Source organism: Amblyomma americanum, chromosome 5, assembly GCF_052857255.1.
Source record: "Amblyomma americanum isolate KBUSLIRL-KWMA chromosome 5, ASM5285725v1, whole genome shotgun sequence".
NCBI classification, from domain to species: Eukaryota; Metazoa; Arthropoda; class Arachnida; order Ixodida; family Ixodidae; genus Amblyomma; species Amblyomma americanum.
This window is the reverse complement of record NC_135501.1, coordinates 133,901,202-133,918,719: the sequence shown is the minus strand read 5'-3', so window position 1 is coordinate 133,918,719 and position 17,518 is coordinate 133,901,202. Positions and strand designations below refer to the sequence as shown.

General features: G+C 43.7%; 1 long non-coding RNA gene across 4 annotated transcripts in view; it reads right to left on the bottom strand.

The window, feature by feature from the left end:
* LOC144132694 (uncharacterized) overlaps positions 1-17,518 on the bottom strand; it is a 288,454-nt gene that overhangs the window by 225,438 nt on the left and 45,498 nt on the right. The gene's annotated exons all lie outside the window — the stretch shown is intronic.

Here is a 17,518-nt window from a genome sequence, read left to right as displayed (position 1 = left end):
CCTGTTTTTAGCTTAAACTTGTCTTGTACACTAGTAAGCAGTGAGCTGCTATTACTTGTCAAGCCTTCGTATTGCTTACATGTGCCTCTCGCTTACCAGCCGTGGGGAAAAGCAATGGGTGTGTACTTACGTGCGATTGTCGAGGCGACGAAAGCAAGGAGAATAAAACTCAGGACGAGGTGCTTCTCGGACATGGCTGGCTACAAAAAGAAGCACGTAGATTTAAACTTGTGTAGTTCCTATAATCCACCTTTGGTGGCGGTTCTGTGCCACAGACAAGGAATACAAAGGCAGCACACACACAGAGGTCCACTGGAAACTTTCGTGGTGACTGAAGGCCACAATAAAACCCACTGTAAGGTGCGTTTAACGAATAGGAGCAAGAAAAAAATAAAAAGTTGATCTTGGGACAGTTGCATTTCTCCTGCTTATCTAATTATTCCCACGCCATTATAGATATGTATATAGATTACAGAGATGCAGCGATGGCGTAGAGGTAGAACATCCGCCTCGCGTGCAAGAGGACCGGGGTTCAAATCCTGGTGCCGCGCAAATCTCCACCGTGTTTAAAAAAAAAATCCGCTTGTCGATGGAATTGCATAACCAGGCCTGGAGTGCGGCCTGATCTCGGTGACCAGAACCGACAACGCACTCCCTCACCAGAGCAGGATTTGGCCTCCCTGGTGTAGTACTTGGCCACAACCTTCTATGATGAAACCAATTAACCCTCGGCCCTCAGTCCCCAGCGGCTGCAGAGCAACTGACCACGGCGGCGGTCAGACCTGTGATGCAGCGGAGGGTGCTAAGAATCTCTGGCTCCTGACAGGCCGCCATTGGAATCTGAACCTGGCAACGTTTAACGCTAGACCTTTAGCAAGTGAGGCTCGCATAGAAGTGCTGTTTGAGGAACTAGCGGGAATTAAATGGGATGTGATAGGGCTTAGCGAAGTTAGGAGGACAGGTGAGGCGTATACAGTACTAAAAGACGGACACATACTGTGCTATCGCGGGTTAGAGGATAGTCGAGAACTAGGTGTGGGATTCCTTATTAATAAGGATATAGCTGGCAACGTAGAGGAGCTCTACAGTATTAACGAGAGGGCAGCAGCTATAGTAATTAGGCTGAATAGGAGGTACAAGCTGAGAGTGGTGCAGGATGTGGCCGTTCTCGGAAAGGTGCGTTGTAGCGACCACAGAATGGTAAGGTCTAGAATTAGCTTAGACTTGAAGAGGGAACGGAAGAAGCTAGTGAACAAGAAGACCATTAATGAGTTAGCCGTAAGAGGCAAAGCACAGGAGTTTAGGATAGCGCTGCAAAACAGATATTCGGCTTTAACTGAGGAAGATGATCTTGATGTTCATTCAATGCATGATAATCTGACATCAATAATTACGGAGTGCGCAGTAGAAGTAGGCGGTAGGACATTTCGAAAAGATACCGGGAAGCTATCTCAGGTGACGAAAGATCTGATTAAGAAGCGCCAAAACATGAGGGCATCTAACCCTACCGATACAATAGAACTAACGGAGCTATCAAAGTTAAAACATAAGCGCAAGGTAGCCGACATAAGGAAGTTTATTATGGAGAGAATCGAGCATGCTATAAAGAACGGAGGTAGCCTAAAAACAGTGAAGAGGAAACTAAACATAGCTAAAAACCAGATGTATGCATTAAGAGACAAGCAGGGCAATGTCATTAGCAATATGGATAAGATAGTTAACGTAGCCGAAGAGTTCTACACAGACCTGTACAGTAGCCAATGTAATCAGAGCGTTAATGAGAAAGACAGCAGTGCACAGCAATGCGTCATCCCGCCAGTAACGGAAGATGGAGTAAAGAAAGCCTTAGAAGCAATGAAAAGGGGAACATATGAGACAGATACTGCGCCATTTCCTTTCCCCCCAAAAACCAATAATTAATTATTATTATTATTAGCTGGGTAGGATCAGGTAACAGCAGATCTGTTGAAGGATGGAGGGGACATCGTGTTAGAAAAACTAGCCACCCTGTATACGCAATGCCTTATGACCTCGAGTGTACCAGAAGCTTGGAAGAATGCAAACATCATTTTAATTCATAAGAAGGGAGACGCCAAGGAATTGAAATATTACAGGCCGATCAGCTTACTATCTGTGGCCTACAAAGTATTTACTAAGGTAATCGCTAATAGAGTCAGGGCAACGTTAGACTTTAATCAACCAAATGATCAGGCAGGCTTTCGTAAATGATATTCCACAATAGATCATATTCACACTATCAATCAGGTGATAGAGAAATACGCAGAATATAACCAACCTCTATATATATAGCTTTCATTGATTACGAGAAAGCATTCGACTCAGTGGAAACCTCAGCAGTCATACAGGCATTGCGTAATCAGGGGGTAGAAGAGAATTGTGTCAAAATACTGGAAGATATATATAGCAACTGCACAGCTACTATAGTCCTCCATAAAGTCAGCAATAAAATTCCAATATGGAAGGGCGTCAGGCAAGGAGACACGATCTCGCCAATGCTGTTCACCGCATGTTTACAAAAGGTATTTTGAGGCCTGAATTGGGAACAGTTGGGAATAAGAATAAATGGAGAATACCTAAATAATCTGTGATTTGCTGATGACATTGCCTTGCTGAGTCACTCAGGAGGTGAACTGCAAATCATGATCAATGAGTTAGACAGGCAGAGCAGATCGATGGGTCTAAAAATTAACATGCAGAAAACCAAGGTAATGTTCAACAGCCTAGCAAGGAGACAACAGTTCACAATTGGCAGCGAGAGCCTAGAAATTGTGACGGAATACGTCTACTTAGGGAAGGTAGTGACAGCTGATCCGGATCATGAGAGGGAGATAACTAGAAGGATAAGAATGGGGTGGAGCGCATATGGCAAATTCTCGCAGATCATGAGTGGCAGTTTACCAATTTCCCTCAAGAGGAAATTGCACAACAGCATAATCTTACCTGTACTCACCTACGGGGCAGAAACGTGGAGGCTAACGAAAAGAGTTCAGCTTAATATTAAGGACAACGCAGCGGCCGTGGAAAGAAAAATGATAGGTGTAACGTTAAGAGATCGGAAGCGGGCAGAGTGGGTGAGGGAACAAACACGGGTTAATGACATCCTAGTCGAAATCAAGAGAAAGAAATGGGCTTGGGCAGGGCATGTAATGCGAAGGCAAGATAACCGCTGGTCCTTAAAAGTAACGGAGTGGATTCCAAGAGAAAGTAAGCGTAGCAGGGGGCGGCAGAAGGTTAGGTGGGCGGATGAGATTAAGAAGTTTGCAGGCAAAGGGTGGATGCAGCTGGCAAAGGATAGGGTTAATTGGAGAGACATGGGAGAGGCCTTTGCCCTGCAGTGGGTGTAGTAAGGCTGATGATGATGATGATTATGATGATGACGATGATGATAGATATGTCAGTCGTCGCAACCCACAAATGATTAACGGGGCTGAGAATAGCACATTGCCAATTCAATGTAAAACGAACACTGATTACAGATTCAAGTACCCCGATATCAATTTATTGGGACGTTGTAATGACAAACCACACATGTTGACTGAATACAGAACTTTTGAAACCTAGAGAAATCTACAACACCATGCACGGCTATTGCCTCCGCATGCTCTATTCCGGTGTTCAATGCGGCGACCTCAATTCTGTTCTCTGTGTGCAGACCTCTGGGGCAATTAAGCACTGCTATCTTTCTGGTGCCGACGATAACGGAGTCGTTTTATCATTCTCACCAATATGAATTGAAGATTAGGAAAGTTTCTTGACATCTCGACTTGATTACATCAGCGATGAAGTAGACAAAACACTAGTAATAATGAAAATTGGACTCAGTTGACTTGAAGACAAAAACATTAGCTAAACCTTTCGATCAAGAATTAAAACGGCCACAGTGTGAAACTCTACTTTTCAAATGCGCACAGCTTGGCATTAGGCGGCATGCTATGGTGCACGTTGTTCTTGTTGATGAAGGCATCAAGAAATTCGACCATGGACATTCAAACAAAGCGTTTGCAGTTCAAAGACCACGTGCTAAATTGCGCTCCCATCCACACTCCGAATGAATAAAGAAAAGTAACCTATAGGCTTGCTAACCAGCAGCTAAAGTTGGCTGGTATGCGCGATGGTGCGAGGTTGCAATGAAGAGCGAGTGCTGTGAGCGTTTCCTGTCACTGTGACCTGGTTTCGATACGCAAAGGCAAAGCGCTGAAAATTGCCGTATCGCAACGCGGCCGCTCACCTTCTCCTGCGTTGTCTACGTGGGTAGAAATGAGAGCAAAATGTTTGCCCCCGCTTTTTTAAAGCCGCGCAGTACCTTATACGCTGCGCTACGTACAGCCTGGCAATTGCCTAATTCGTCAAGGGCTGCATGCGGCGTAAATATTTTGCGCCTCTCTTTGTAATCTAAGCTTGGCAGCTCATGTGACGACGTTTCGCAGTATCGACACTTTATGGGGTCGAAAAGCCTCGGTGAAAGTATTCGTCAATATTTAATTACCAAGCGTTCGATGAGGCGAGGAGAAGGGGCGAGTTTTGTTTCTGACCCCATGTTTATGACGCTACTTTAAAACTGAATGCGATTAAGAACAAAAGCACTTTGTGAGGTGCGTATCTTGGAAAGTCACCAGCTGGTGCGGCTAGCAGCAAAAACATACCTGCCATATCTTCATGCGCAGCCTAAATATTGCAGAGCTCAGGAGAATGAAGAGGTGTTTATCGCCGCATATAAATTACATTTCCGTTTGTATTCATGGATATTGCAATATTCGTCGTGATTCCGAGGCCTGACGTCATCCCTTTATTTACAACGTCGATTAATTTCGGGCGAAAGGAAACGGAGCCTTTTTAGTACACGTTATTCTAATTCGTTCGAGGTTTATTTGCGCTTTCAGAACTCGATGCCTTCATGCTGAATCCGACGCAGTGGCTATACGGATTACCAATCTGCTCTGCTTAACACTTTAGGTCCACCTAGAATAGCTTGCATGTTTAAAATATTTGATAAACGAATGGTTTCAGCTCTCACCTGCTCCAATATGCAGCCGTAAGAGCGGCTGGAAGAAATTTTTTGGAGTATAAATTTTTGTAGACTTGGTGACGGTGGGAGCGGCGGGGATCGCTAGATTATTAATGCTGAATTCGGGGCTGAGTGAGCCTAAAGCCACGTATCCGAGACTTTTGTATCCATTTCACTGATTGAACATTCGCGTAAAATTTCAGCAGGCTTCACTCCAACGCTTATTTTATCTACGCACGGTCATAAAGTTTTTCTCGCTCGCGTACCAGACGATAGCCCCTAAGAGGCTCTTCCCTTTGTAAATATCACATTACTGAGCGGTGCCGCATTGTTTGTTCTTAAATCTACATCTTTCTCTGCTGCTGCGTACATTACTGCTTCAAAATAGGTTTATGTGAATAATCCACTCAGCAAATCAATACTGATCACACAGATGCACAGGCTTAATTTTGGCTCACACCAATAAATGTCTCTGAAAAAAGCTACCCTTCCTCCAGCCACATCAAATTACGCCGAATCCAACTCCCGAATAGTTACCGCGGACAATTTTGAATGACCTCAGCGTGCATACCTGCCTTGCTTTTAATCGAACAACTCCTATTACACTTGCATGAGCCTCGTCGTATTACACTTGCATGAGCCTCCAGTCGTCATTCTAGAATCTTGACCATCGATATGATTGCCAGCCAGCCTTCTATCACAAACCAGAGCTATCAAGCTCACATACCGTGAAAAGTCCAGTAAAAAGAATTACATCCTTACTGCAGCGGCATCATCGAGCGGCATCATCGACCAACTCGCCCGTCTTGCCATCGTGTTGAGCGTTCCCTCCCCAAAACGCATCACTGGATACTTCGAGCGAGCCGCATTGGAAAATGTGTGGTGGAAAGTCATACGCAAAACAAAGAGAGAAGATCAGGCTTCCAACCTTTTTTTTACAAATCCATAAAAGAGCTCCTCTGGTCTGGTGCTTGGCTTTCATTAAGGCGATATGTTTGGCAAAAAATCGAATGTCACCCGCCTTTGTGCAGACCAAACACCTTTTCAAATGATACTTCTTGGCCAGTTTGCAGTTCCGTCAATTAAATCATAATCAAATAAAGTGAGTGCAAATTACTTCGTCTTGACAGTCATAGTAGGCTGTGGACACAACCTGCTTCTCAAGAATTAGTTGCGGACATTGGCCTGCGCGCTAAGGGGCATGCGCAGCTCTGATTGGGGGACCTCAGTCGTGAGCACTTTATTTTCAAAAAGGCCCAAGCTTGCCGCATAGTGGACGCATTCATAATATTTTGGGTGTGGCAGAAATTTTACTGCAGAATGCATCCTTTCCATCACGTCACATTATCCGAGTTGACCGAAAGATTCCAGAATTTCTGCTCCCCAATTGGTTCGTCGCTTTGCGGATCCTGTGGCATCTGTGGAGTGGTGTCAAAGTTCCGCTTTCTGTATAAGCTCGATAGATGGCAACACCATGCTCATTTGTGCAGTCAATTGCATGTTTACAATCCCCGGTGTAATGAGCTTAATTCAAATGAGAACTTTATTTGAGAACACAATGAGAACATAAAGTGTAAACAAATGAGCTTGATTCTGACGAACTTTCAGCCTCTCAAAATTTGCATTTCAATTATGTAGGTTGATATACAGCAGGCACACCTCGGGCCCATGCAGGAGGGGGGATAGAGAAGAGAAAAAATAATAATAATAATTGGTTTGTTGGGGGAAAGGAAATGGCGCAGTATCTGTCTCATATATCGTTGGACACCTGAACCGCGCCGTATGGGCAGCGATAAGAGAGGGAGTGAAAGAAGAAATGAAGAAATAGGTGCCGTAGTGGAGGGCTCCGGATTAATTTCGACCACCTGGGGATCTTTAACGTGCACTGACATCGCACAGCACACGGGCGCCATAGCGCTTTTCCTCCATAAAAACGCAGCCGCCGTGGTCGGGTTCGAACCCGGGAACTCCGGCTCGTAGAGAAAAAGAAGCAGAAAACAGATTCATTACCTGAAAAACACATGAAAAAATTTACTGGTATCCAGAAGAAGTTATCACGCCGCGTTTGCCGCGAAAAACAAACTGCCACATATTTCAGGCCAAAATAAAACGACCACAGACTACACAGCTAGGAACTAACAAAGTCCTTAAATTTACTGGAAAATATTTCTATAGCAGTACTCCGAATAATATCTTGCGATATATTGGTCCAACGAGCAGTCGCGAATGGGAATAATGAGTCTTTATATATCTTGTGCGGCTAATAGGCTGTTGTAAAAATTTGCTGTGATTGATTCGTGATGAGTGCCTGCAAGACTTTTCATGATGATGCACTGGTTTTAGTTTATTGTCATTGTGGTACAGGAGGTAGATGAATTGCATTGTGTTTAGTTTAGAGCGATTGTGTCACAGGAGGTAAAGGAATTTCAATCGGGATGTTAACCTGCGCTCCGATAGCGTCTGTAGGTTTGCTTTTTTCTTAACACGGACACGCTGGAGCAACGAATGTACACTTAATATATGAGGGGTTTTGCCAAATTTTGTGTTTATTTAATCTGGTGGATTACATTATTTTGGTACATGCTAGAAATGAGGCCCTTTATAAGCTCATTTAGGTGTCACAAGGGTTTTATATGCATGAAGTTTTACTTCGGGTGGGCCGCTGCGGAACCTTCTTTCCTTCTCTGGAAAGCTGAATTTTTTCGAGCGTTAGAACACAGAGTTTGTGTGGGGCTCCCAACTGATGTTGCAGGTTAGCGCAACCCCAAGTATTTAGTTTGATTATTCTCACCAAATGCAATGTTGTCTAATGTGTACCTAAAGTGCATAAGCTTTTTCTTATAAGTATAAGTGATGGTGGAATTGGAAGAAAAGGGCCGCACAAGTGAAAAATGCTCCGTAGAAAGGCTGAATTACAAGTACAGGTCCCCGCTTTATGAAACGGAACAAAGTTTCGGCCACCACTTATTGATAATTAGGTAATTGCGTGAGACAAGCACAGCATTTCCTGCTTTCTAACTACTTTTTTAGGTTACGTATAATATTCAAAGTTGATTTTCAAGAGTGGCATAGAAATAAACGAAAATTTCGACTTTTTTTGCATACTGGTTGTTATCTTTGATCTTGTAGTGGAGACTTCTACATTCTGCCGGATACCGGCTCGCTGGCTTGTTTGTTCCAAAGAAGAAAAGGTGTCCTCACTAATTGCGACTGCAATATTGTGTTCCACCATTAAAACAGTTCAAATTTTGACATTTATGTGCGCAGACAAGTCTGCTAAACAGTGGCATAGCGGCACTTACCGCAGACGCAGTGGCAGTCTTCCCCATCAATGAAGCATGCAGCTTTGCCGTATCCTTCGGGGCAGTCAAGTTGCGGGCACTGAGGATGCTCTGAAGGCAGAAACGATAAAACATATATAGGGCTGACTAAGATCAGCGATTGCAGAGTGATGGAAGAACGTTTTAACGGTTCTTATCTTTATCGACTCGAAATATGGGAGTGCTGGCTCTCTGCAAAGATATGAGTAAGATCGCAGCTATACTGCTGCTGGCTGCCTAAGGTCACTTTAAATCGCCTTGAGGTCTGGATTTTAAGAGCTTGTATAGAAATGTTTTTCCGCCAATATTTTCCTACAAGTGGGTATGATGGTTTGCCGTTTTTAGAAAACTTTCTATGTGAATTCCGCTTATTGAGGTTCGTATAATTGATTATTTATTGTGTATGTATAATAGACGTAAGAAGCACACACTGGACTTCGCTGTGGGGAGTTTTGATAACGTAACAATTTACTGATATCAGAGAACTTAGAGCACCGTGCAGTGATTCATTATTATAGAATATAGAAGTGATACCTATGAAGCTTTCAGAATTAGCCAATCGAAGCGGAACCAAAAACCCAGCTATTGCATCTCTATAAGATTGCAGCCTGCTATAAAGAAGACGGAGGCTTTTTCTAACGTTTCGCTATTCATCTTGACTGTGCGGGAGCAAGTGTGGGTGGAAAAATGTTCCAGAGCTGTCCTGTTTTTAGCTTAAACTTCTCTTGTACACTAGTAAGCAGTGAGCTGCTATTACTTGTCAAGCCTTCGTATTGCTTACATGTGCCTCTCGCTTACCAGCCGTGGGGAAAAGCAATGGGTGTGTACTTACGTGCGATTGTCGAGGCGACCAAAGCAAGGAGAATAAAACTCAGGACGAGGTGCTTCTCGGACATGGCTGGCTACAAAAAAGAAGCACGTAGATTTAAACTTGTGTAGTTCCTATAATCCACCTTTGGTGGCGGCTCTGTGCCACAGACAAGGAATACAAAGGCAGCACACACACGGAGGTCCACTGGAAACTTTCGTGGTGACTGAAGGCCACAATAAAACCCACTGTAAGGTGTGTTTAACGAATAGGAGCAAGAAAAAAATAAAAAGTTGATCTTGGGATAGTTGCATTTCTCCTGCTTATCTAATTATTCCCACGCCATTATAGATATGTATATAGATAATAGAGATGCAGCGATGGCGTAGAGGTAGAACATCCGCCTCGCGTGCAAGAGGACCGGGGTTCAAATCCTGGTGCCGCGCAAATCTCCACCGGGTTTTAAAAAAAAAATCCGCGTGTCGATGGAATTGCACAACAAGGCCTGGAGTGCGGCCTGATCTCGGTGACCAGAACCGACAACGCACTCCCTCACCAGAGCAGGATTTGGCCACCCTGGTGTAGTACTTGGCCACAACCTTCTATGATGAAACCAATTAACCCTCGGCCCTCAGTCCCCAGCGGCTGCAGAGCAACTGACCACGGCGGCGGTCAGACCTGTGACGCAGCGGAGGGCGCTAAGAATCTCTGGCTCCGGATAGGCCGCCATTGGAATCTGAACCTGGCAACGGTTAACTCTAGAACTTTAGCTAGTGAGGCTAGCCTAGCAGTGCTGTTTGAGGAACTAGCGGGAATTAAATGGGATGTGACAGGGCTTAGCGAAGTTAGGAAGACAGGTGAGGCGTATACAGTACTAAAGGACGGACACATACTGTGCTATCGCGGGTTAGAGGATAGTCGAGAACTAGGCGTGGGATTCCTCATTAATAAGGATATAGCTGGCAACGTAGAGGAGTTCTACAGTATTAACGAGAGGGTAGCAGCTATAGTAATTAGGCTGAATAGGAGGTACAAGCTGAGAGTGGTGCAGGCCTACGCACCCACATCCAGCCATGATGACAAGACCGTTGAAAGTTTCTATAAGGACGTAGAATCGGCAATGAATAAAGTAAAATCGCAGTACACTGTACTAATGGGCGACTTCAATGCGAAGGTGGGCAAGAAGCAGGCTGACGACCACGCGGTAGGTGACTATGGGATAGGCTCTAGAAATAGCAGGGGAGAGTTATTAGTCGAATTCGCGGATAGAAATAATTTACGGATCATGAATACCTTCTTCCGCAAACGAGAAAACAGGAAGTGGACCTGGAAGAGCCCCAATGGTGAGATTAAAAATGAAATCGACTTCATACTATGCATTAAACCTGGCATCATTCAGGATGTGGCCGTCCTCGGAAGGGTGCGTCGCAGCGACCATAGAATGGTAAGGTCTAGAATTAGCTTAGACTTGAAGAGGGAACGGAAGAAGCTAGCAAAGAAGAAGACCATTAACGAGTTAGCCGTAAGAGGGAAAGCACAGGAGTTTAGGATAGCGCTACAAAACAGATACTCGGCTTTAACTGAGGAAGATGATCTTGATGTTCATTCAATGCACGATAACCTGACATCAATAATTACGGAGTGCGCAGTAGAAGTAGGCGGTAGGACAGTTCGAAAAGATACCGGGAAGCTATCTCAGGTGACGAAAGATCTGATTAAGAAGCGCCAAAACATGAGGGCATCTAACTCTACCGATAGAATAGAACTAACGGAGCTATCAAATTAATAAATAAGCACAAGGTAGCCGACATAAGGAAGTTTATTATGGAGAGAATCGAGCATGCTATAAAGAACGGAGGTAGCCTAAAAACAGTGAAGAGGAAACTAGGCATAGGTAAAAACCAGATGTATGCATTAAGAGACAAGCAGGCCAATGTCATTAGCAATATGGATAAGATAGTTAACGTAGCCGAAGAGTTCTACACAGACCTGTACAGTAGCCAATGTAATCAGAGCGTTAATGAAAAAGACAGCAGTGCACAGCAATGCGTCATCCCGCCAGTAACGAAAGATGAAGTAAAGAAAGCCTTAGAAGCAATGAAAAAGGGAAAAGCAGCTGGGGAGGATCAGGTATCATCAGATCAGTTGAAGGATGGAGGGGACATCGTGCTAGAAAAACTAGCCACCCTGTATACGCAATGCTTTATGACCTCGACTGTACCAGAAGCTTGGAAGAATGCAAACATTATCTTAATTCATAAGAAGGGAGACGCCAAGGACTTGAAAAATTACAGGCCGATCAGCTTACTATCCGTTGCCTACAAAGTATTTACTAAGGTAATCGCTAATAGAGTGAGGGCCACGTTAGACTTTAATCAACCAAATGATCAGGCAGGCTTTCGTAAAGGATATTCCACAATAGATCATATTCACACTATCAATCAGGTGATAGAGAAATGCGCAGAATATAACCAACCTCTATATATAGCTTTCATTGATTACGAGAAAGCATTCGACTCAGTGGAAACCTCAGCAGTCATACAGGCATTGCGTAATCAGGGCAGAGAAGAGTCTTATGTCAAAATACTGGAAGATATATATAGCAACTGCACAGCTACTATAGTCCTCCATAAAGTCAGCAATAAAATTCCAATAAGGAAGGGCGTCAGGCAAGGAGACACGATCTCGCCAATGCTGTTCACCGCATGTTTACAGGAGGTATTTCGAGGCCTTAATTGGGAACAGTTGGGAATAAGAATAAATGGAGAATACCTAAATAATCTGTGATTTGCTGATGACATTGCCTCGCTGAGTCACTCAGGAGATGAACTGCAAATCATGATCAATGAGTTAGACAGGCAGAGCAGATCGATGGGTCTAAAAATTAACATGCAGAAAACCAAGGTAATGTTCAACCGTCTAGCAAGGGAACAACACTTCACAATTGGCAGCGAGAGCCTAGAAATTGTGCCGGAATACGTCTACTTAGGGCAGGTAGTGACAGCTGATCCGGATCATGAGAGGGAGATAACTAGAAGGATAAGAATGGGATGGAGCGCATATGGCAAATTCTCGCAGATCATGAGTGGCAGTTTACCAATTTCCCTCAAGAGGAAAGTGTACAACAGCATAATCTTACCGGTACTCACCTACGGGGCAGAAACATGGAGGCTAACGAAAAGAGTTCAGCTTAAGTTAAGGACAACGCAGCGAGCCATGGAAAGAAAAATGATAGGTGTAACGTTAAGAGACTGGAAGCGGGCAGAGTGGGTGAGGGAACAAACACGGGTTAATGACATCCTAGTCGAAATCAAGAGAAAGAAATGGGCTTGGGCAGAGCATGTAATGCGAAGGCAAGATAACCGCTGGTCCTTAAGGGTAACGGAGTGGATTCCAAGAGAAAGTAAGCGTAGCAGGGGGCGGCAGAAGGTTAGGTGGGCGGATGAGATTAAGAAGTTTGCAGGCAAAGGGTGGATGCAGCTGGCAAAGGATAGGGTTAATTGGAGAGACATGGGAGAGGCCTTTGCCCTGCAGTGGGTGTAGTAAGGCTGATGATGATGATGATTATGATCATGACGATGATGATAGATATGTCAGTCGTCGCAACCCACAAATGATTAACGGGGCTGAGAATAGCACATTGCCAATTCAATGTAAAACGAACACTGATTACAGATTCAAGTACCCCGATATCAATTTATTGGGACATTGTAATGACAAACCACACATGTTGACTAAATACAGAACTTTTGAAACCAAGAGAAATCTACAACACCATGCACGGTTATTGTCTCCGCATGCTCTATTCCGATGCTCAATGCGGCGACCTCAATTCAGTTCTATGTGTGCAGACCTCTGAGGCAAGGAAGCACTGCTATCTTTCTGGTGCCGACGATAACGGAGTCGTTTTATCATTCTCACCAGTATGAATCGAAGAATAGGAAAGTTTCTTCACATATCGACTTGATTACATCAGCGAATAATTAGACAAAACACTAGTAATAATGAAAATTGGACGAAGTCGACTTGAAGACAAAAACATTAGCTAAACCTTTCGATCAAGAATTAAAACGGCCACAGTGTGAAACTCTACTTTTCAAATGCGCACAGCTTGGCATTAGGCGGCATGCTATGGTGCACGTTGTTCTTGTTGATGAAGGCATCAAGAAATTCGACCATGGACATTCAAACAAAGCGTTTGCAGTTCAAAGACCACGTGCTAAATTGCGCTCCCATCCACACTCCGAATGAATAAAGAAAAGTAACCTAGAGGCTTGCTAACCAGCAGCTAAAGTTGGCTGGTATGCGCGATGGTGCGAGGTTGCAATGAAGAGCGAGTGCTGTGAGCGTTTCCTGTCACTGTGACCTGGTTTCGATACGCAAAGGCAAAGCGCTGAAAATTGCCGTATCGCAACGCGGCCGCTCACCTTCTCCTGCGTTGTCTACGTGGGTAGAAATGAGAGCAAAATGTTTGCCCCCGCTTTTTTAAAGCCGCGCAGTACCTTATACGCTGCGCTACGTACAGCCTGGCAATTGCCTAATTCGTCAAGGGCTGCATGCGGCGTAAATATTTTGCGCCTCTCTTTGTAATCTAAGCTTGGCAGCTCATGTGACGACGTTTCGCAGTATCGACACTTTATGGGGTCGAAAAGCCTCGGTGAAAGTATTCGTCAATATTTAATTACCAAGCGTTCGATGAGGCGAGGAGAAGGGGCGAGTTTTGTTTCTGACCCCATGTTTATGACGCTACTTTAAAACTGAATGCGATTAAGAACAAAAGCACTTTGTGAGGTGCGTATCTTGGAAAGTCACCAGCTGGTGCGGCTAGCAGCAAAAACATACCTGCCATATCTTCATGCGCAGCCTAAATATTGCAGAGCTCAGGAGAATGAAGAGGTGTTTATCGCCGCATATAAATTACATTTCCGTTTGTATTCATGGATATTGCAATATTCGTCGTGATTCCGAGGCCTGACGTCATCCCTTTATTTACAACGTCGATTAATTTCGGGCGAAAGGAAACGGAGCCTTTTTAGTACACGTTATTCTAATTCGTTCGAGGTTTATTTCGCTTTCAGAACTCGATGTCTTCATGCTGCATCCGACGTAGTGGCTATACGGATTACCAATCTGCTCTGCCTAATACTTTAGGCCCACCTAAAACAGCTTGCATGTATAAGAAATTTGCTAAACGAATGGTTTCAGCTCTTATCTGCTCCAATATGCAGCCATCAGAGCGGCTGGAAGAAATTTTTGGGAGTATATATATTTATAAACTTGGTGATGATAGGAGCGGCGGTGATAGCTAGATTATCAATGCTGAATTCGGGGCTGAGTGGGCCTAAAACCATGTATCCGGGACTTTTGTATCCATTTCACTGATTGAACATTCGCGTAAAATTTCAGCAGGCTTCAGTCCCACGCTCATTTTATCTACGCACGGTCATGGAGCTTTTCTCGCTCGCGTAACAGACGATAGCCCCCAAGAGGCTCTTCCCTTTGAAACTATCACATTATTGAGCTGTCCCGCATTGTTTGTTCTTAAATCTACATCTTTCTCTGTTGCTGTGTAAATTTCTGCTTTACAGTAGGTTTATGTGAATAATCCACTTAGCAAATCAATGCTGATAACACAGATGACAGGCTTAAAATTGACTCACACCATTAAATGTCTCTGAAAAAAGCTACCCTTCCTCCAGCCAAATCAAATTACACCGAAATCAACTCCCGAATAGTTACCGCGGACATTTTGAATTACCTTGGCATGCATACTTGCCTTGCTTATAATCGAACAGCTCCTATTACACTTGCATGAGCCTCGTCTCCAGTCGTCATTCTAGAGTCTTGACCATTGATATGATTGCAAGCCAGCGTTCTATCACAAACCAGAGTTATCACGCTCACATACCGTGAAAAGTCCATTATAAAGAATTACACCATCACTGGAGCGGCATCATCGAGCGTTCCCTTCCCCAAGCGGTATCAGTGGATACTTCGAGCGAGCCGCACTGGAAAATGTGAGGTGGAAAGGCATTTGCAAAACAAAGGGAGGAGAGTAGGCTTCCAACCTTTTTCACAAATCCACAAAAGAGCTCTTCTGGTCAGGTGGTTGGCTTTCCTTGGGGTGATATGTCTGGCAAAAAATCGAATGTCCCCCGCCTTAGTGCAGACCAAACACCTTTGCAAATGATACTTCTTGGCCATTTTGCACTGGCGTCAATCAAATCATAATCAAATGAAATAAGTGCAAATGACTTCGTCTTGGCAGTCATAGTAGGTTGTGGACACAACCTTTTTTTCAAATTAGTTGTTGCGGACTTGGGCCTGCGTACTAAGCGGCCTGCGCAGCTCTGATTGGGGGACCTCAGTAGTGCGCACTTTATATTCAAAAGGGCCAAGCTTGCCGCAGAGTGGACGGAATCATAATATATAGTGTGTGGCGGAAATATTACTACAGAATGCATCCTTTCGAAAACGTCACATTATCGGAGTTGACAGAAAGATTCTAGAATTCGTACTCCCCAATGGGGTCGTCGCTTTGCGGATCCTTTGGCATCTGTGGAGTGGTTTCAAAACTAAGAGGTTCGGCTTTCTGTATACGCTGGATAGATGGCAACACCATGCTCATTTGTGCAGTTAATTGCATGTTTACAATCTCCGGCGTAATGAGCTTAATTAAAATGAGAACTTTATTTGAAAACACAATGAGAACATCAAGTAGAAAAAAATGAGCTTGATTCTGACGACCTTTCCGCCTCTCAAAATTTGCATTTTAATTATGTAAGTACATATACTGCAGGCACATCTCGGGCCCATGCAGGAGGAGAGATACATAAAAGAAAAAAAAAGACAGCAAGCAGATGCTTTACCTGAAAAACGCATGAAAAAATTCACTTGTAGCCAGTACAAGTTATCACGCCGCGTATGCAGCGAAAAACAAACTGCCACATATTTCAGGCCAAAATAAAACGGCCACAGACTACACAGCTAGGAGCTACCAAAGTCCTTAAATTTACTGGAAAATATTTCTATAGCAGTACTCCGAACTATGTCTTCCGATAATTTGTTCCAACGAGCAGACGGCAATGGGAGAAATGAGTCTTTATACATGTTATGCGGCTAATAGGCTGTAATTTTGCTGTGATTGATTCGTGATGAGTGCCTGCAAGGCTTTTCATGATAATGCGCTGGCTTTATTTATTTATTTATTTATTTATTTATTTATTTAAAATACCTTACAGGCCCCATGGGGGCATTGTGTAAGGGGGGTTACAGAGTAAGCAGCCTTGTAAAGTGGTATACAAAAGATACACCTCAATACAGGACTCATCAACATTACTACCAAGATAAAAACATGAAACAGGAACAACTGTAGTAATGAAAGGCCGCAAAGGAACACTTAAGGAAATAACATGAGTAAAAGTAAACGTAAGGCATTAATACTAGAAAGTAAAATACACAAAGAATGAACATATCAGGGAGTACAATTCTTGAAGTGATATTCAGGGAAAAAGACGCAAAAAAGCAATAATATATACAGGTCATACAAGTGAACACACGACGCAGCATAAAATAGCAATTCACAGGAGCGAGATAGCAATACATCACAAATATCACAAGAAGTTCGAAGCAGATTGCCAAGTGTAAGAAACAAGATAAAGTTATTTGTAAGTGCTATTATGAACAATGCTCGTGTAGGAGATGACGAAATTTTTCTTGATCTGTCTCGGAAGCAATGTGATCATGCAGATTATTCCACAAGCGAATGGCGGTAGGGAGTGCGGAAAAGTTAAAAGCATGTGTCGTACCGTACATGCGCGCAAAACTTAAGTGGTTATTTAAACGACGAGACGTGTTCGAGGCGGTCTGGATATGTAGTGTGGATTGTGTGGCATTATAAATATATTTGTGAAACAAAGATAACAGAGCGATATTACGGCGAAGAACTAAAGGCTGTATGGAATGATCGAGTTTCATTTGCGTTACGCAGGAGTGATGGCTATAATTACGTGAAATGAAACGGGCAGCTCGGTTCTGGACTGATTCAAGCATGTCGATTAAGTATGTAGGATGTGGGGACCAAATGGAAGATGCATAGTCGAGCTGAGAACGAACAAATGTCTGATAGGCCAATTTGCGGATGTGGGAAGGTGAATTACTCAGATTACGACGTAGGTAACCTAATGTCCTTGAAGCTTTTGCGCAAACGGCTGTAATATGGTCTATCCAGGAGAGGTTATCGGTTAGGTGAACACCCAAATATTTATACGATACTGTATGTAACAATTCGTTATTATTGACCTTGTATAAAAAATGTGAGTTGTCACGCTTACGACTAAAAGAAATTACCTGACATTTTGACAC